Source organism: Pteropus medius, unplaced genomic scaffold, assembly GCF_902729225.1.
Source record: "Pteropus medius unplaced genomic scaffold, Ma_sr-lr_union100, whole genome shotgun sequence".
Taxonomy (NCBI): domain Eukaryota; kingdom Metazoa; phylum Chordata; class Mammalia; order Chiroptera; family Pteropodidae; genus Pteropus; species Pteropus medius.
The window spans coordinates 10,029,155-10,050,830 of record NW_024350926.1 but is presented as its reverse complement, the minus strand read 5'-3'; the positions used below and the strand labels follow the sequence as shown (position 1 = coordinate 10,050,830).

The 21,676-nt window shown below is 41.1% G+C and overlaps 1 pseudogene; it reads right to left on the bottom strand.

Moving 5' to 3' along the window:
• Positions 1-1,045: 1,045 nt before the first annotated feature.
• On the bottom strand, positions 1,046-1,164 carry LOC120585637 (uncharacterized; annotated as a pseudogene).
• Positions 1,165-21,676: the final 20,512 nt, after the last annotated feature.

Genomic DNA, 21,676 nt, shown 5'->3' with positions numbered 1-21,676 from the left:
AATAAAGACGCGACGCTTGAGTAAAAAGAATAGCACTTGATACTGGCATCTCATTGCGGTAAATCTGCGTTTTTCCTGGTGGTGAAGAGCATTGAGCACTTTCATTTGCTTGTCTGTCGTGTTATGTCTTCTTTGGGAAAGTGTCTGTTTACACTTTTTATTGATATAATTCTTAGTATATTCGTTATCTGTTGATGGACATTTTTGTGAAATAACTAGGCCACCTGGTCAACTCTGGTCTAACTCAGTAATTCTTATAAGGGTCCTTGGATAATAACAGTGAAGAAATGAAGAAACATATAAACTAAGATGAAGGAACTCTTATGACACACTAAAAAAATAAAACGCATTAAAATAGACGCCACAATGACCTTTTTCCTCCCTTTCCCAGTTGACATCCAAAACTAAGGCTCTATCTTTATGTTTGAAAGCTTCAAAACATCTCCATTTTACTAAAGATAGCAATGAGCCTGGGAAAACCTTATAGTAAAAGTCAGTCGGCTCCTTTAGAAATGGTCAGACAGATGCTTCAGCCTCGTTTATTTTCACGGCTCTTTGACTAGTTTCTGGTGTCGGCGCTGGGCCACAGTAAAACACCGTGCCTGTGTACGTGGACGCTGTCAGAAGTCATTGTCTATGAAGTGTTTCTGACATATCCCAGACTACCTGTGAATAGTGAAACCTGAGCCCTTAAATTATTCCCACATCCAGGACTGAATTTGCAGGTTTACTTGATGCTGTTTTTAATACCAGGTGGAATATACTTCTCGGTTATAAAAATCACACTGATTAGCCTGTGTATTGCCTAGCATTCCCTTTCAATTTTGTTTATTGACAGGGGATTTATGTTCCCTAAGATTGACAAGTTGCCTGTTCTAGTTACTGAGTGAAATAATTAAAACCTAACTTTACGTGTCATCACTTTTATTTATTTATTTAATTTAGTTTTTTTTTTTTTTTTTTAGGTGAGGCGACCCTTGGTTGACCTCACAGATTACAAAGACCTTGTCAGCTTATAAGCCCTTATTTAAAAAAAATTTATTTGTACCTACAGCACCTGGTCTTCCTAGGTGGTCTCCCATCCAAGTACTCACCAGGCCCGACCCTGCTTAGCTTCTGAGGTCAGACGGGATCGAGCGTGTTCAGGGTGGCGTGACCGTAGACTGTGTCGTCACTTTTGAACTGCTGTCGAGGTGTGCGTTGCCCAGGATACTGGGCACTCTGCCACAGGAAGCATTTCTTGCATCCATACAGTCACCTGCCATTTCAGATACTAACATTGCCATAGTGATATCGGCACAGATTGTTTATGTTCCCGAAAGGAACTTGAGACGTGCTTTAACCAACAGCTGCCTCAATGGGATGTGACACCTTTCCTTTCAGTTAGATCGGAGGTTTAGTTCCTGTCTTTGGAATTATATCTATTCATATCAGTTGAGCTCAGACCACAGTGCCCAAGCGACAAAATAACACGAATTCCTCGCTGAGAAACTCAAGGATGACCGGCCCCATGCTCACTCGTCGTCATCAACATGATCATGATCATAGCAAACGCTTGGGTGGGTGTTTACTGTGGATGAGATTTTTTACAAAGTAATTCACGTACGTGATGCTATTTAATCATCCCAAGCACATTATAAAGTAGGTGAATCTGTGGACCAGACGCTAAATAATTAGCTTCCGATTTCACCAGGAGCCAATTTCTCTCCTTCGAACTGTGAGGGACCGCTGGGCCTCAGTTTCTTGATCTTGAAAATGGGGACAGTAATATGTCAGCCCTGCAGGGTTATTATGAGCCTTAAATGAGTTGTTACCTATAAAGTGCTTAGAAGAACTGTGGGTACTCTCTAATTGTTAGTTGTTGTAAGAGTGCTGAACGCAAAGTATGGGCAGTTATGTGGCTAACCTTGAACTTGGCATAACACGAGTATTCTGTGTGTGATTAAACTTGACAGTTGGTGGAAGCCGTGACACACTGTCCTCTGTCCTCCTCTTGGCATTGCTGTATTGTCACTCGGTAGCCCTTGGAATTGCAGCAGCTGAAAAACAGAGTTAGAGCCTGTGCTCCAAGGTGAGCTGACAAAAAGATTTATCGTCTGCCTCTCGGAATTCAAAGAACATCTCTATTTGGATCAGTGTAATAATTTTCTGCAGTACTGAAGCCACTCTGTATTAGTCAGTAGAAGCCAGATTATTCTTCAGTAACAAATTAAGCCTAAAATTGCTATGGTTTAGCCCAACCAAGATTTATTCCTATTGGATTATTGCCAGTCACCGAGGCGGAGGAGAGCACATGAGCTTTTCACTGCCTCAGCCCAGAAGTGACGCGTGTTGCTTTTGTTCCCATTGGGGTCTCCGGAACCAGAGCATGTTTGAACCTAACTGTAAGAGCAGACAACGGAATATTTAGGATCGCCTTTTCTGCTACATACTCCAAATGGCCCTGAATACATACTGACCACGGGTCTCAGCGATTGTTGTCAGTGATCTTGCAGTTGTTGGTGAGCAAGGGGCGAAGGTGGCATCACCCCCGGGTGGACTTCACGCTTCACGGGATCGGCTGAAACACCCATTCACTGATTGGATCACGGTGGGCATGGGATGTATATGGCGAAGGAGCAAATCTTGTCCCCCAAAAGTAGGAGTCTTTGTGCGTTGCTGAGACATTTCCCCATTATCCCTTTGGACTTAGCTAAGAACTAAGGGATTTCCCCCTTATTACAAAGTGTAATTTAAAAATTCTGGATAAATGTGATGTTCCAGGATAACAGCCAGTGTCAGGTCTATGTGTGCATGTGCGTGTGTGTGCGTGTGTATGTGTTCATCTAAGCATTTCAAAACAGATGCTGGGGATTCTCGGTAGGTTTAATATTATATTTGTTTTCAGAAAGGATATCGAAGTTCAGAGACATTCAGAAATTTGTCCAAAATCCACAGCTAGGAAACGTCACAGCTGGAGTTGGAGGCCAAGTCTGCTTGATGCTAACATGGGTTCTCCGCTCGACCCCCTCACATCCCCACCCACACTTGACACTTCTCCTCTCTGGGTTTTTCTTTCCAGTTTGTCATTGTCGTTGTTGTAATATATCTTACACTAGAATGGTTTATTTCCCATCCCTCGTCCTCGATACCTAGTACTCGACTTTATTTAACTTAGAAGCTCAATAGAGCTGGGTTAAAATATGAAAAAAGAAAAATCTAATCTAGAATTGAGCCTTAAAATCGAACTGACGTATCTATGTTACCAGTCTCAGGAAATTCCAAGGTGTGAGATGCTGTGACGAAGGATGCTGTATAAATGGTGTCTGCTCCACTGCGTAGGCCTAGCTTCATGCCACGTCAAGGTGAGCCGCTAGATTCCAAAACCAGTCTCTCCTGAACAGCTGCCCGTCCACGGCATCGCCCGTCCGCAGCCGAGCTGATCCAGAGAGGGCATGGGATGACAGGGTAGCCAGTCAGTAGCCTGGCCAAAACCCCATAAGGTGTCCTGGAGTGCATCTTTGGCCAGTGGAAGCTTGATAGTTATGCAAAAAGACGGTGCCGATTTGGTGGCCGTTTCATAATAGTGGCTGATGCCTGAAAAGAGGACAGCAAGAAAATCAGGCGAGAGCTCTGAGTAGAAACTGTGAAGGCAACAGATAGATGAGAAGGTGCAAATCCAAACCGCAGTGAGAGACCGCCTGTTGGAATGGCTGTCATCAACAGCACAAGTGATAACCGTGCTGGAGAGGTCGTGGGGAAGAAGGAGCCCTCACACACCGCTGGCGGGAATCTAAACCGGTGTAGCCACTATGGAAGACGGTGTGGAGGATCTTCAAAATGGGTTTCATCTATACGACATAGCGATTTGACATAGGTATAAATACCTTACTGTGTGGTCACCTTGGCAAATCTAGTGACCGTCTGTCGCTGTGCAAAGTTATTACGATATTATGACTGCGTTCCCTGCGCCGGTCCCCGTGGCTTGTTTGTTTATGACTGGAGGTGTGTGCCCCTCATTCTCTTTCATGCTTTTGGCCTCGCCTTTTCCACTCTGACGGCCGTCAGTCCGTACACATCGGTCCGTACGCTTTCGCACATTAAAGGAACTACCCATGGTGTCAATTCTCTGGGCTCACATATGGTGACATCGACTTAATAAAACTCACTTTTTAAATGAAGAATGAGGGATATCAAGTTGACTCGAACCACTGTGTAGGTGAGTAGCTGTTACAGGCTTAAGCAATCAACATTAAACTTAATTAGAGACAATTAGTATGCACAGCGTACTCATCATATTCAATTAGTACTTAATGTATTTGGACTATATTAAGTGAGAGGACAATCTCTTCGTATAATTAGAAAGTGAAGTGGGAAAAAAATTTACCAGAGACTCTCACTAGAAGGATCCTGTTTATTTGCCGAAGTAAAGCTTAAGTAATTCTTGTGGATTTCTAGGTATTTGGTTGATTTGCCCAGTCTCATCCAAGACAGCACTGCCCAGTAGAACTGTTTGCAGGGAGGGAAATATTCTGATGTCCAGGCTGATGGCCAGGAGCCATGGGTGGCTAATGAGCCCTTAAAGAAGGCTAGCACTGAAGAACTAACATTTTAATTAATTTAACTTAATTAATTCAAATAGCCACATGTGGACAGTATATACCAACTTTTTCAAATCTTTGGAGATGCCAAATTACGCTGCTTCTCCAGTGAGAAGAAAGATGACTCTGCTTGGATGATACTAGTATAGCGTCTTAAAATTCATGACATTTTCAAAATAATCCTGTGATTTCTATATTTTTTTCATTTTGCATTTGACATAATAATGGCTCTGAAAGATAGATAGCTTGTACAAAGTCACCCAGTTAATAAGTATATTTTTATTTTTGGTTTTATTAATTTATAATTTTATTGCATTTTGATTAGAGAATGTTGCCTGTATTTATTTTAACATTTTGGAATTAATTATGATTTTCATTGCAGCCTAATATAATGATCACTTTTATGATAGTTCTTTGTAAATATAGATTGTGGTTTTTATTTCAGGGAAGAGAGTTTGATCTATGTTTATTTAGTCCTACTTCATTATGTCATTTAGGTCGCCTCTATTATTGCATAATTTTTTTCTCGATCTGTCAAGGACTAAGAGAGTTGAATAAAATTCTAGTACTTTTGTGTTTTTCTTTTCAATTCCTATCATTTTATTTTGTGGATATTGATGCTATTAGCTTTGGATGCATTGGCAGTTTTGACTTTTCAAAACCTTTACTGTGACCGTCACCTTTCAACCTGACTGTTGACCCTTGAACCCCCACGCGGTCAATACCCATGTCCAGCTTTGACCCCTAAAACAACTACATTCATGGTGACCTTTTGTCTCATTTAATGTTTTATCACATGAAGTAAAAGCGACCTCATATTAAAGTTATAACCTGTCCTTCTCTTCCTGTCCTGGCAAGCCTGAGAGCATGTTTAAACTTTGATCATCTTATTCCGATTTTGAACCAGTTTGCCTATGTTTTCACCATTTAGCTTCAGACATCCCTGACAGCACAAGAGCCAAAGGTGGGACTTTCACGACAGCCATAAGTCAGGAGGAGCGTGGGACTTTCTCCATGCACTCAATCTCCTGTGGGCTTTGAGAATGTTCTAGAATTTTGCTAATTACAGACATCTACACGGCACTCAGCCTTTGGCAGTTAAACACAAACTGAGGCAATTTGATAAAACCCTGATGTTAAAAATTTGTTTACCTTTTCGCGTCTTTTTTTTTTGGCTAGAATCTGTACTATACTATACTATAAACATGTGTGAGGAATTCTGGATGGTGCTTTGCCAGTGACTCCATTTTCATGCTGTTTCTTACTTTTTCAAATATTTTCAAAACAAAATCCAAATCACAGAGATTGGTTCTTGAAATAGGTTTCTGAGGGTCAGCAAAAGTAATTATTCTTTACAGAAGATTCTTGTCATTTCTCTCTACTGCCTGATCCTTGGCCCATATCTTTGATTCTCGAAGTGGTAACTTAGGAATGTGGAAGTTTATAATTTAAGTGTCAGATTTTTTTAAATTCCACATATAGGTCACATTCCACTATCGTTATCAATATCACCAGCACATCATTAACACTTTGGGGACAGTTTTCACTGAGACCAGAAGACTAATGTTCCGAACTGGTTTAACTTCATGGTAGGGTCAGGCTGATGAACTCTATTTGACTCGGAATCTGCAAAACATGTAATGACGTCTCCTTTAGGACGTTCGGTGTCATACAAAATGTTTGACTCAATATTAGATTGATCTTTCAAAGTTTCTCTATCTTAAGTTTTTTCAGGGTGCACATAGACCTCCGCTGTCTGGTATGGTGACGCTGACCTTTTCATACTTCCTCCAGGCTCTTTCTGCAGAAAGGCCAGAATAGCCTTTTAATACAGCGTTCTCCATTGTGGGACGAGTGCGTTCCTTATACAGCGTTCCTTATGAATATCGAACAGGACCAGTCCTCACAGACTGCTCGGGAGTTTATGCCACTTGCTGTTCCCCGAACATTCCCAGACTGTGTGTTTAAGGTGACAGTTTAAGGTGTTTAAGGTGGCAGTTTTCTCTCTTTTAAAACATGTCTATTTTATTTTGCCCTGCCCCTTTTTTTTAGATAGGAATTGGAGATTAATTTAAAGAATTACAATAGTAAACATAACAAGTTAGAACCCAAGGCCCTGGGAATAAACATTGCAGAACCAGGAAAAAAAATTCTTCTGGGAATATTCAGAAGTGGACTAGGTCTCAGAAAATTATTTTTTGGAAGATGCCATGTCAATTTCACAAACAGAGATAATGAGATAATAGAAAGAAAATACAAAAATCAAAATAATGATTAACTAGAGATAATCTTTTATAATAAAGGACACATATTTTAAAAAGGAGGACTGATTTAGAAGATATGAAACCATAAGCATATAGAGAGTGAACCTTAATATATAAAATCTTAATAATATCATTTAGGAGATTGAGAGAGCCCAGGAAGAAAAGTAGGTGGTTTCAAAAGACTCTGACTGTTTTGCAAATATATGGAACGATCTCACTGAAGGGCATGAAGAGTGCTAACCTAAGCAACCTTGGAAATGACTGAATTTCTTTAAAGACTGAAGGCACAAGAAACTGCAAATGTGCAGTCTACTCTGCTTAATAAAGTTTATTACCCACAGGGTATGAGTTAACAATTCTGATATTACTGTGTATGAACACAGGAATGAAACAATTAAGCTGCTGGGTGGCAGGTGATAGAAGCCAGGTTCGTCATTGTTGTAGGTGGGAATTTACAGATAAACAAGGAGAGAAGGAGAAATAATCCACATGGTAATGGGTTATAATTGCAGATCTCATCGTGAACTCATGTTTAGCTTGATAGAGATATAGAAGTTTACAAGTAGAGCTATTTATAGGTGTGGGTATGTACAGTGGTTAGTGTACCCACATCTGTTTCTTTATGCTGTCTGCTTAGGGGGCCTAGAAGAATGGGCAGCCCAGTAGCAATGAGGTCGCCTGGCACTTGGATGTAGGTTTCTAATAACTTTTTTTTTTTAATAAATAGAACTAGAGCACACTGGAGAAATATCTGATTATAAGACAAGGGTGGGAGATATACAAGATGATCTTGGAGCTCCTTGTAGAGCCAACAAGCCAAATGCCTAAATAAATAAATAAATAAATAAATAAATAAATAAATAAATAAATAAATAAAAGAATATGTCACAGGCAGCGACTTGAGAAAATTGCCAGTGGTCAAAGCTAGAACAATTTGAGCAAAAAATAATGTTCTGTTGAATTGTATCCCAAAGTATAAAACAACTATTCACGTGTCCATACTAATGTAAATAAATGATTGAGTAGATTAATAAATGGGAGAAAACAAAGTCTCCCATGAAGAAGAATTCTAAATAATTTATCTAGATAGTTGGCCCTAAAAGAGACAGCATAACTCACCACTGGAGAGAGAAGATTGCTATATTATACTCAGCATTTTCAGGCGCCCTGTCACTGGAAAAATTTTCAGAATATGTAGCCTATTTTTCTGAGGTCTGTAAATCCCACTGTCATATAGTTTTCAGTACTCTGCATGAGCAATTGGTTCCTGTGCTGATTTTTTTTTCTTTACACATAGACTCTTCTCTCTCTATGGCTTATATATTTTTATTGTATGAGTTCATAAATTTCGCTAAGATACAAGTGGATTTTTTTTTTTTTTAAGTTAGTACATCTGACAAACAAACTTTTTAACGGAAAATCTAACTTTGTCACGGTGGGGGTTTCACTCTCTTATTTATTTTTCTTCTATTTAGTATTTCTTCTCTAATCAATCACTTCCTTCAAGAACTGCCCTTTTAAAATATTATTTTTATTTCTTCTTTTCTATCGCCCTATCGGTTTTAATATCGGCCACAGAACTCATTGTTATCTCTTGTCTTTTTGATAATAGGCGTTCGAACAAGTGCTACATTAAACTAAAAAGCTCTACACAGCAAAAGAAACAACTGGCAAAATGAAAAGACAGCTTAAGAAATGGGATAAAATATTTGCAATATTTGAATAGACAATTTTCCAAAGAGTACATACGAATGGCTAACAGGTACGTGAAAAGATGCTCAGCATCTCTAATCATCAGAGAAATGCACATCAAAACCACAGTGAGACCTGTTAGGATGGCTAGAACTTTTTATTAATTTTTTTTTAATGCTCATCTAAACAAATAGCAACAATGTCTTAAGGAGTATGGGTCTATTATTACTTATTGTACAATCAGCATTGTTTCCAAACGAAAGGGTATCAGAACATAAAAAGGTAGAATTAACTGAAGATGCTCACAACTCCTACAAATCACACATTTTTATTTTCACGTGTTCCCTTCCAGACTTGTCCCCATTCATGCACATACTGAGCACAGCAGCATTTTCTATTTGTATTATTCTATTATCAGGATGGTACATCACAAAACCCAGCATATTTTCTGTGGTGCTCCGTAGCCTTTAAAATGGTTATTTTCAACAACTAGATGAAATCCTGGCTTTTTAAAACGATTTCCTAATTATTCATCATTTAGATCATTCTCATTTTTTTTGTGAGTCTAAAAATTTTATGAAATAAAAACCTTCGTACTCATCATAGCTTTTTTATGCTTTAATGCAGTTTCTTAGGAAAAATTCCCGGCAGAGAAATCAGTGAGTCATCAGATCTGAGCATTTTTGTGCCTCTTGACAGGCATTGCCAAATGGCTCGCCAGCACCACTGCCTGATTTCTGTTGTCCTTGGTGATGCACGGGTTTGACCTTGAAGGCAGCGGTGTTAATACCCCCTCTTCTTTGTCTACCTCTCGTTTCCTTCTGTAATTGTGTGTGATAGATTTTAAACCATGTTTGTCTTTGAAAAGCTCATGTATGTCAACAACTTTTGAAGAAAATACAAACAATCAAAAGCAATGTAGCATGGAAGTTATCTTTCAAAACAGTAAGCTACATTTACATAACAGAGTCTACATAATTCTCCTTGATGTTGAATCCATTCTCAAATTGTTTCCTCCAGTAAAAAAATCACTGGAACTTATATTTTTTCCCTCCTGGGTATGGAGCTGTGCACTTATCTTTGATTATTATTATTTGCAATTATTTACCTAATATACACTTTATTTATTGTTTGACAGAGGTAGATAGAATTGGCTAAACTCTTTCTTTATTGAATTCGTATTAAGAATACTAGTTTCCTATTTAAAATTCAAATAATGCTGACTCGTATAACGAAAGGTTGACCTTGGATATATGAGATTCCAGGAAGCTGTATAATTAACTCCCAAATGCTCTAAGTAAAAATTAAATTACTGATTGTTTGAATAAAAGAATTCAGATTCAAATCACTGACTAATCTCAAAATTTCCAAGGGCTGGGAGGTCCTAATGAAAGAATGCATTTCACTCGAGAGCAGTCCTATATGGACTTCTGTGTGGAAACTTACTTCATTTTCTTGACTTGTGACTTTGGCAGGGAATTGTGAGAGAGGAAGGGGACATCTCTTTAAGCACCCATATCAACTCAAATAAAACTGGGAGCCATTGGTGTCATAGCCGGGTAATCCAAACATCTCAGTTGTTGTGGTCATTTATTGTGGTGTTACAAATCACCCAAAACCTAGTGGCCAAAACCAACTATGAATTCTGTGGGAGAGGGCACAGTGAGCCCAGCTCGTCTCCGTCATGTGACGTCTGGGGTCAGCCGGAAGACTTAATGCTGGAATCCGGTATCATCCGAAGGCTCATTGGCTCACTTGTTTGGTGGTGGATTCTGGTTCTCGGCTGGCTCAGTCCCCAGAGCTAACATCCCAGGAAGAGGAAGCCATGTGATGTGTATCCTTGTAAAGACCTAGCCTTGAAGTTACAACGTCACTTCCACTGTCCTCTGTTGGTCAGAGCGGGCACAAACCCCCACCCAGATCTGAGGGGATGGGGGACATAGATGACAGCTCTCGGTGGGAGGAGTGCCGACGTCACTTTGGGAAAAAACCGAGATGGATGGGGGAGATATTGTTGCAGTCATTTAGGAAAACACAATCTGCCACACAAGTGACATGAAAAATAGATTTGACATATGCTATTTTTTTCTGAGCCTTGTGAAAACTCAGTTTGGAGAAGGTTTTGCATCCAGGAATAGCAGAGCAGTCCCTATTGGGCCAATCGTCCTACAGATAATAGTTGTAAACTCACATGTGTAAAAATAACTATTTGAAGAAGAGGATGACATGGGTCGACCCTCTGACTGCAAACTCCTGTCGATGTCATGCAGGATGGCTGAAACTCTGAGAGAAGCACGTGGTCTTAACTGGTCGAAAAGCGAGAGGAGAGAGTCTGGGTAGACCGCAGCAGACAGGCAGTAAAGGGGATGCCAGTCTCAGAAAGAGGGGGGCCAGGAGCTTAAGACTGACATTTGCATGTGAACTCTTTTCAAGTTTCTGGCTCACCTCCAAACTCTATGTATGGGTAGACATCAAGTAACCCAGCTAAGGGTGAACAATTTAATATGAATTTCAGCTTCTACCCATAAAAGGGAAGACAGATGTGGGGGTTTTAGTTCAGCTAAGCTGTCTTCTGAATCAGACCGACCGACCATTATCCTTTTGTGGAAAATAACAGAACTCAGAGACTCTGTATATCTGGTTTCATCCTTTTTGAAATGCAGACACATACCACTGGATTTGGGTCAATCTTTCTAGCTCTACAGGTAAAAATTACTTTATAATGTTACTAATTCTTAGCCCTACTAGAGGACATACTCTTTTTTCAATTTCAATTTAATTTTTTTTCAATTACTGTTGGCATTTAATATTATATTAGTTTCGGGTATGCGGCATAGTGGCTAGACATTTATATAACTTACGAAGCGATCCCCCCGATAAGTCTAGTATCCACTTGGCACCGTACGTCATTATGACAGCAGTATTGACCACTGTACTAAATGACATGCTTTTATCCCAGGTGCCTAATTTCAGCCGAATTTGTTCAGAAGGCCCCAGCTGTACAGGAACACAAATATATTTTCTCTACATGTCATAGTTGTATGATTCTAATTATGTGAATTCCTGAAAGAAGCAAAGTGAATCTCTTTTCATGAGAAATTTCATGGCTGAAAAATCAAACGAATCGATCATGGTGTCCCTAGGTATGAAATCGGTGGGGGAACATTGCTTGAATTATGACAGAAAACCCTCTCGGACAGGTAATTAAATGCTTGGCGAGGGTCATGGGCTCTCTAAGACCCAGACCTGTTCACAGAGAAGGGAAGAGAAGCTTCTCTTGAGGAAGAACCCGAAGCGTTGCTATAGGTATAAACTCTCCATCTACCTTCGACACCGAATACGTTTGCGAGAGTGACTGTGCTCGAGACAAGTGCTCAGACCTCTGGGAATTAGTGAACAAGGGTTCTGAATTGTGGCCAGTTTCTGGCGACTCAAAACCCCGACGTGTCCGTGGCCAGAGGATAAATGGAGTCGGCCCAGATGGGACTCGCGGCGTACCCCGTCAGTTCCTAGCCCCACCATGGTGTCACTTCAGTGGTTTCTGGATGCATGACTGGGTTATAAATACTCAGCCCCTGGAAGTGTCCCCACACTGGCCTTTGACCCATGAGGAAGGACCGTTGCTGTGTCCCTTACAGTTTTGTATTCCTTTGCTTTTCCCAAAGCTTCTCCCCTCCCCCATAAGTTAGCTCATTTTTTATTGTCACGACCTTTTCCTGTGATATGAATGATAGGAATTGCGATTTCGGTTTCACAGATGAAGAACCTTATCATGACTGTTAACAGATTTTTTTAAAGGAGAAATGAACTACGGTTGGTTGCAGTGGATGCAGCCTCTTAAACGCACGTGGCCATTTGTTTGCCTTCTCTTAAATCAGAATTCTCCTGATTATGGCGACATCATGGCCACAGAAGATTTATGTTTTGTTCTCCGACAGGTTTATTCTGCCCTCTGCTCCCCGTTTCAAGCCATGGAATAATAAAAAAAATTTCAGTGCCATAAAGCCTCAGCGTACTTCATCTTACTTTACAATGTAATAATGTAAATTGAAGAAAACCCTACAGACTATATTGAAATTGCTCCATATCCCTTTTTAAGCGTAAAATTTTCTAGGAAGCGGAATAAAATCCCCACAGCAGAGCGTGTACAAATATTTGATGTAAACGGAGCATGTCAATAAAATTGTGATTTTGCCATCCAGTATGTTTTGACACGCACGCCTGGGTAGAGGCCTTGAGGGTTTTGGAGCAGTGCTAGTCTTGTAAACTATAAACGCTCACTTCGTGGCGGGCCAGTGATGGAGCCGCCATCATTCACAGTTCTCACTTTGCGAGGCATGTTCTGAACTCGACTTAATTTTCTCTCTCTCTCTTTTTTGGATATAGATCCTATTAACCGTGCGCCTAGCTCATATATTTTTAGATGACTGTGAGTGATGGACTTTGACATTATGGATCACGGTCTTTTTAATCAGAGGGGAGGCCTCGCTCCGCACTGCATTCTTGCGTTTGCTCAGAGCGGCGAGTCTGCTGCAGTGGCCTGTGCAGCTCACAGCTTTGAGAAGCTTTGGCGAGTTCTCTGGGAAGAGCGTACAGCTAAGCTCCACGGCCCCCAGCCGAGCTGCCCTACTGCGCTACAGACGCCAAGTGACCCCATTTCGACACGAATTGAACTGCTTTTGGCTTTCTCCACGTTTCATGAGAACAGGGCCTTATGATTCTCAGAAGTAAAAACGGTGCTGTCACATGTCATCAGATGCTGGAATTGTTTTACTCTCAAGTCGGAATATCTTATAACTGCATTTAAGCTTGGTCTGTTTCTCACCTTGAGCAGGGTCTCTGGAGGTTCCGTTCATTTTCCCTGCTCATCGCTGGCCCGATTTGAGGTGACAGGCACCTGTGTAAACACCCACCGCTCCGTTATCGCTGCTCGTCACTGGAGTGTGGCCATGTGGACTGGTGGTTCTTCACAACTATACAGCTTTGACAATGAAGCTGAAACTTCACGCTAGAAACAATTTTCTCCTGAAGAATCTGTGACACGTTCGTATTGCACGTCGGAACTGTCAGACCTGGTGCTCACAGTTATCCTATAGCTTGTCACGGGCCAGTAAATCGCCCAGTTCACTGTGTCCATAACCCTGGACCACAAACCCTACTCTGCTTTCTGTCTAGTGCAGTTACGGTTTGTCCAGGAAGCAGTCTGAGATTTTCCCAGGGATCTTAGGCACATTTTTAAAATATTTAAGTAATGTATGGCGACAACATTCTGTGGTAGTAATTTCAGGAGATTAATCAGTTTGCGGAAGTAGCATCTAATCTATTTAAGAAGCTCTTAATTTATGAAAATCTTTTATCTTCAACTATGTGTGAAATACCTTCCAGGAAGAGGAAGATATGAATGATCTCTGTTTGCAGAGTCTGGCCGTAAATATGTGTTAAATAATAACTCAAGGAAGATTATTAGTATAAGAATCATCAAAGTAAATAAATCAGGAGAGTGAGTGATTATTTCAAGCTGGGAATCAAAATGGCTTCATGAAGGAGAGAAAGCGTTATTTATACAATGCTCATGGCGTGATGCTGGCCGGCATGAGCCCCATTTTAGGCTCAGAAAAGTTAAGAACTTGCCTAGTGTCATAAAATAAGGACAGATTTTTAGAAGGAGGTCTCCTCTGATTTCAAAACCTCTTTCTCTTTTCCATTAACCATTATCAAGTTCTCAAAGTAGAGATGGCAAACTAATCTACGAAGTTATTACTACATCTCCTTTACGGATGAGAAAACGGGGCGCTCAAAATGTGTTAGCGACTTGCTTGGTAGTAAACAGACAACAGATGGCGGATCCAGGATTTGTATGAACCTTTTAAACCTTTTTATTATGAATGATTTTTTTTTCGCCTTTTTATAAAAATTATGGTTTGAACACTAGACAGGATATTTACCCTCTTACGATTTTAAGTGCACGGTGCACTACTGCTAGCTAGAGGCGCAGCAGACTTCCAGAAGCATTCATCCTGTAGAGCTGAAGGCGCAGGGCCCGTTTCCCCTCCCCTCCCCCTCCCCCCACCCCTCGACATCGTCCTGCCATTCTACTCTCTTTCTCTGGCTTTGACTGTTTTAGATTCTCCGTGTAAGTGGAATCGGGTGGTATTTGTCCTTCTGTGACTGGCTTATTTCACTTAACATAATGCCTTTCAGGTCTATCCGTGTTGTCGCACGTAGCAGGGTTTCCTTTTTTCCAAGAGTTGAATAATGTATATATGTTGTGTATATCTATCTATCTATCTATCTATCTATCTATCTATCTATCTATCTATCTATCATCTATCTATCTATCATCTATCTCATTTCCATTCATTCATCTATCTATCTATCTATCTATCTATCTATCTAGATATATACACACACTACCTTTTCTCCATCCATCCTTCTATCCATCCATCCGTGGACACTTAGCTTGTTTCTGCGTCTGGGCTGTTGTGAATAATGAGGCATGAACACGGGGGTGCAAACATTTCTTTGAGATCCCGATTCCAGTTCTTTGGGGTACACAGCTAGCAGTGGAGTTTCTGGATCATGAGGTAATTCTGTTACTAATTTTCCGAGGGACTTTCATCCTGTTCCTCATAGCGGTCGCGGTGTATGGCGGATGCTCGTGAACGCAGGTTGTGGCGGGCAGGGCGCAGTGCGCCTGCGCGAACCTGTCTTTCAGGCAACACGCGTCAGCTCACAGCGACAGTGCATTTGTTTACACTGCCTTTCTCTCTCCGCCCCCAGAGTCGTTTTGCAGAAATCCCAGACACATCGTTTCATCCATAAATGTCTCTAAAGGAAAAGCACTCTTGTCGAAGGAGCATAGTCACAGTGCTGTGTTCATATGCTCAGAACCCCCAGCCCTGCCTTGGCGTCATGTCCAGCCAGCCGCCCTTGTCCCTCACCCGTTTTATTTGTATTTCGATTGTGAGTTGCTGGTCTAGTTGAATTAAGATCCCAATGGGGCGCACACACTGCGTTCTGTTGGTCGGTCTCTTACAGGTTTTTTATTTCATAGGTTACATTTTCTCTTATTTTTCAGTTTTTACTTGACATTGATTTGTTGAAGAAATTGAGTGATTTGTCTTGTGAACTTTCCTACTTTTTGGATATCGCTGATCGCATTCTCATTTTTTAAAACCTATTCCTCCATTCCCTGTGTGTTTCTCATACTGGGGGTTAGATCAAGAGGCTTGATCATATTTAGGTTATATTTTTGGCAAGACTACTTTATAAGCGGTGTCCCCAGCTTCCATCAAGAGAAACGTGATGCCCAGCTGTCTGCTGCTGTGATGCTGGCTGCTGTGTAGGAGAGTTTACCAGGCCGAGTGTGTGTGGGCCTTTGCAGGACGGTAATATTCTGATTAGTTCAAGGCATCTTTCTATGTTATCTGGAATACTTCCATGGAGAGAAATTTTTTTTCTCATTAACCTTTTGAATACCCCAAGGGACAGATTTTACTGGAAAAACAAGTTATCTGTATGATTTTTTCTCTTTATTTACCAGTTTTGAGAATAAGTTGGTTTCCGAGCATCCCCCAAAGGCGATCAATTTTTATTTTGATGATGATTGTTGTGAATTCCTGGGTTTTTAACAGCTTTGATTTGTTTCAGCCCACTGATGTGATTATTCTTATTGGTGTTTCAGTGGAATCCACCTCAAGATGGATCATGAGTCCTTTTGACACTATTCCAATAATTTTTAATACCTTCCTTGACGAGGGCAAAATATTCAGATCCGTCTTGTAAATTTCTTGCCCTGACTTTTATATCTGTCTCCTCTATGTGTTCCCTCTTATCATATATAAGCGATGATTTCAATTAAGCTTACTCTCTTACCGTGTGATCTCTCTCTGCCCTCTCTCTCTCTCTCCCCCATCCCCCTTTCTTAAGTAATGCACTGTATATATACATATTGCTTCTACAACTTGCTGTTTTCATTTAATAATATATCCTGGAGATCCTTCATGAGAAAGTACTCATTCTTTTTTTTTTTTTAAATAGCCATATCGCATTCCTTTGTAAGTATCTCAGAGTTAACTCAGTTCATTCTGCGCTGATAGAGACTTAGGTTGTTTCTGACTTTTTGCCGTTTTAAACTGTGCAATAAATAGCCATATACACATATCTTTTCATATTTTACCACTTTGTCTTTGAGATTGGTCTCTAGAGGGGGGCAAACATAACACGTATGTAATTTTGTTAAATAGTGCCAAATCGCCCTTCATAGGGCTTGTCACGTTCACGTTCTTTTTAGAGATGCATATGTGCGCATTTTCCTTTAGCCTTACCAAATAAACTCACGGTCAGAGTCTTGCTTTTCTGTCAATTTGATGAATAGGATGTAGTATGTCTGTGTGATATTAATTTGTGTTTCTCTTGATATGAACTATTGTCTTAATTTTGAGCCTCATTTGTATTGCCTTTTCTAGAAACTCTCTGTCCACATCCCTCGCCTGTTTTTGAATGGCTTTGTTGACCTTTCACTTTCGCTATTGAAGTTACATTTGCCATGAATTTTTAACCTGTGTGTAGTCAAATTTATTAATTATTTTCCTATCGCTTCTGGATTTTGAGTGGGAAGAGAGTTTCTCTTACTTCTAGGTTATAGAGAAATTCACAAATGTTTGTACTTGTGTAATTTCATTTTTTTTTTTTTTGCATTTAAATTTCTAATTCCTTTGAAATTTTCACTGGTTTTTGGTATCAGAGATGAATTCAATTTTTATTATTTCTCATAATGCCGTGCAGCTATTCCGGGACCACCTGCTAACAAAACCCTGTTTCAGTTTTGATTTGCGACTTCACCTTCACGGGCTACTATAAGCAATTGTGTATATTTCTGAATTCTCTATTTTTTTAAATTGATCTCCCTGTCTGGTCATAAGCCCAAACCCCAGAGGCCTCAGATTATGTTTATACGTCAGGTTGAGATGGCAACCTCTTTCTTTCTGTTGCTCTTCCTTTCCAAGTGAATCTAGGTCTTGGAATGCCAAATTAAATATTTTCATGAGATTTTGCTAGATTCACTGGATTCTAGAATGGCACACAAAAAAATGTTTAGACTCTTTTAAAAAGGAAAATAGGAAAATAAAATTGCGAAAGGATTCGATGGCAAAATGGGGTCAAAATTATTTTGTTTTTAGTTTTTATTTTAATTAAAAAGATAAGCACCAAGCCTTTCTTTTCTTCTGTATATCACCTTAGAGAAGTCGTGGATTATCCTGATTTAGCAATCAAAATTCCCATCATGTGAGTCACTTAATTAGCTCCTACAGAATGCAGGGAGACACTGTGTGTTTGAAACACTCGAAGAATTAGGATGTATTAGTAATAGTACCCTTCTAATCCCTGGTGGCAAAGCCCTGGGTATTTCAGTGTAAGATCTAAGGTAAGGTGGCATGATTGCTGTGTTACAATATACTGGAGTGCATGTGCGCGTGTGCATGTGTGTGTGCGTGTGCATGTGTGTGTGTGTGTGTGTGCACACTCTTCACCAGAACACAGTGGGTTTCGCTGTTCATGTTGCCAGTCTCAAAAACCCCATGATATTTCTTAACATGGAAATCTGAGAGAGGAAAATAATTATAATGTGTGAGGTCCTAAAGCCTCACAGTTTTAGCTGCAAAGAATTTGGCTAAGGAACTAGTTGCACAAAATATCGTGTTTTCAGATTGAGATTTACTGTCACGGGTGATCCTGTTTTCAAAAGTTTGATTGTACCTCAGCACAATATCTGTCCGGTATAACTGTGTCATGAGTGGGAGGGACACCCTTGCAGGTTAAAAAAAAGTACCAATGAGTAGAACACTTGATGAGAAAAAAACCCACATCTTTTATTTTGGAACTGAAAGTTAAAGCACGGAAGTGGCTTCATGATTTGGGTCTCTCGCCACAGCCTTTATCATACCAAAAGCTGACTGCTAAGTGCCCTTACCACATGCCAAGCGCTGCGTCAGGCACTCTGGATGTGCGTCAGAGGAAGCTGGGGTTCAGGAGCTGCTCTGCCCGTCCCGGGCTGCTCCCTTTCCTCTGCTGCCTGCACCTCACTGAGGAGCCCCGATTTATGGCGCTCTCTAAACGAGACGGCTCCTCCTCCCCACCCCCTGTCTTCACAGGTCTTGACGTCTTGTTGCTCTCTGAAATATTTGTTCGCTGTGTCCTCTGCTTTTCAATGCCAGTGGCCGCTACTTTAGGCTCTTGTCTTTCTTCCGTCTTATTGCGGTCCCTACCTTTGCGGCTGCCAGAAATTTCAGTCTAAATTTTAGTTGGGATCAAATCATTCCACAGCCTGACCCTTTTGTGCAGTCTCCAGTGATATCCTTTAAAACGTGGCCAGTCTCCAGCCACCTAACTACTCCTCGTGCGGGCCTCTGCCCACGAGGTCACCTGCTTCCCAAATGGCTTTTCTGTTCACTAAACACGCTGCGTGCCTTTAGGTCACCATGACTTTTAAACATCCTCTTCTATGCCTGAAATGCTACTTTCTCATAATTCTGCCCCTTAGATTCCTCTTCTTTTTTGAGGTCAAGCTAGAAGATTTTCCTGATTATTCTCTAGTCCCCTTCCTGCTGCATTCCACCCCCACGAATAAGTTAGAATATGAGTCTTCATGTCCCCGAACACACACTTATCACACTGGATTGCCATTTGTGTTTTATAGATCAAGCTCCTTGTGAAGCACGAAGTGTTTGAAGAGGAAGACTGTGGCACACACATACGTGCAAACACGCACGCACATGTTTAAAGATGTAGATATGTTATCTTGACCCCAGTGCTTACTATGCAGTAAGGGCTCACTGAAAAATTTGAAAATGAACGTTATCCCAGGTGGCCACAGGGGAATATGTCGAACCAAAGGGTCCCATCATCCATGGTCCCCATGGGAAACCGAGGCACACTGATGACATGCTGATGAGAATATAATAAAGGGACTTTTTGCAAAGAATGGATAAGCAAACCAGTGAGGGACATTCAGGGCCCAGGTCCTGGCAGGACAAGAAACTAACTCGTCCCCTAGTCCTGAAGGGCCAAGGGGAGGAGGTGGGGATATTACAGAGTCCAGTGAAAGCTGGAGCTGGGGAGGGGACATCTGACCACTGCCACCCTGTGGCTTGGAGCAGGATGGCATGGAGGAAGATGTTGCTGACCTGCCTCCTCTAACTCAGGCTCCCTGTGGGTGCCTCCCTGTGCCTGGGTCAAACCAGAAGCCAGTTGGACTTACTGCTTAATTATTTTTCCAGGAAGTAGAAGGCATGGATCATGGCTTAGGAGGCTGCCAGCCAACCCGATGTTTTGCCAGTTTCTGAATTTTATGGGTGCACACTTGAGGTTTATATATTTGTTTGCAGTCTAGTCTTTGCTCTTACACTGAGAGTATTAGCATTTTGTTATTAGAAATCATGTTTACTTACATGTTTGTACTAAAAAGCTGCAGATAGAATGATAATTTTTAGATATATTGGTTCCTAAATTGTTGAAGATGTTGGAATTATTAATTTAAAAATGTGATTTCTTTTAAAAAAAAACCAAAAAGACTATTGTTTGAAGGATATTATTTTAGTTTTTATCCTCAATATAATGCTCCATTAATTACCTTAGTGGAAAGCTCTGGTGAACTTTATTACAGTTGACACATTTTCAAGGAGAAGATGAATAATTCAAATATTCTGAAATCGCAAAAGCACCATATTTTGATCTCTCTTACTCTGTCAAATCATTTGTATTTAATATTCTTTTATACCTTTTTTCCATTTTTGGGGCATGATACAGGTACCATGTCTAATGTCTCCTTAGGTGGATATCACTTAAATTTCTAATTGGAAACCTTTTACACTTATTTATTGGCAAAGCTGGAGTAAGAGTTCAAATTCATCACCCATCACCTGTCAGCCCTTCCTTGATTCTGTTAGTGTGTAAAATTCAACCTCTTCCTCTTTCCAGCTTATAGAAAATGTGTGCTTCCTTTAGCGTTTTGTTCATGAATCATTTCGTAGCCTAGTGTAATTGGATCCTCAGCTAGCAAGAAGAAAACCATTTCAATGTTCAAATCATTTTTATTTAAACTAAAATCAGGGCAAATTGCTGAATTTTCAGAATGAGACCCTGTATCCAGCAGACTCTTTCAAACATGTTATTTCAGCCACGCAGGTGACCACACTGGGAAGTTGTCACCAGGACCTATGGGGCGATTAGGAAGACAGGCCTCAGTGCACGGTTCATCCCGCAGGAGCATTCGACTAAGAAGTTACGCTGCTACGTGACAACCCCTGCGACGTCCTGAGGTTGCTTAAGAGATGAAATGATATCATTTCAAATATTCTTTCTCACCTAGAGTAACGGAATTCTGGACCTTTGGGAACCATCTAGAAGTTTCGTGCCAGTACGTCAATGTTGAATAACTAATTAGTTCATTCCCTGTCATGCATGATGTTTTGGTTTCATAAAGACCAATAGGATGGAGAAGCCACAACTCATTATGTTTCTGCTCCAAGGTACAAAGTTCATGCTGAAAAGCAGTTTTTGAACACTTACTCTGGACTTTAGGAAGGAAACGACTTCCGGACCATCTCTGCACTGACTTTTCTTTTGCGGTCTTTCGTCTAGAAGGGTGGATTTGTTCATTTGAGCATTCACTGGGGCAGATTTGTGAGGCCCAGGAAAATGTCCAGGAATGGACCCGAATCGGCGGGTATCTTAGAAGATGAATTTTAGGCTTTTGCAAGTTCCTCTGTCAGAACCATTCCAACGTGAAGCGAAGGCAGGGAGCTGCGATTCTAGGCGGGCGCCTTCGGGCGTTTGCGAGATCACCCTGGATCAGAAGGGCACCGGGTGACCTGCCCCGGCTTCGCTGACCTTCTGCGGGAGGCGCCGGAGCTCAAGGGCACAGGGCTGTTTCAGGTGCTCGCGGGGTCGCTGGGAGCTGCTGCCCTCGCAGGGCACGTGGTGGCCGCTTTGGCTCTTCTGGCCCTGCAGAAGCGACGGCCGCGTGCATTAAGTGCGGCTGCTCTTTTCCCGTGAATCCTGCATGTGAGCAGCGGCTGGACTCTTCGCCTTTTGAGTGCTGATCCTGTAACATTCTGTTTACTGAGCACGGGAGTGGGG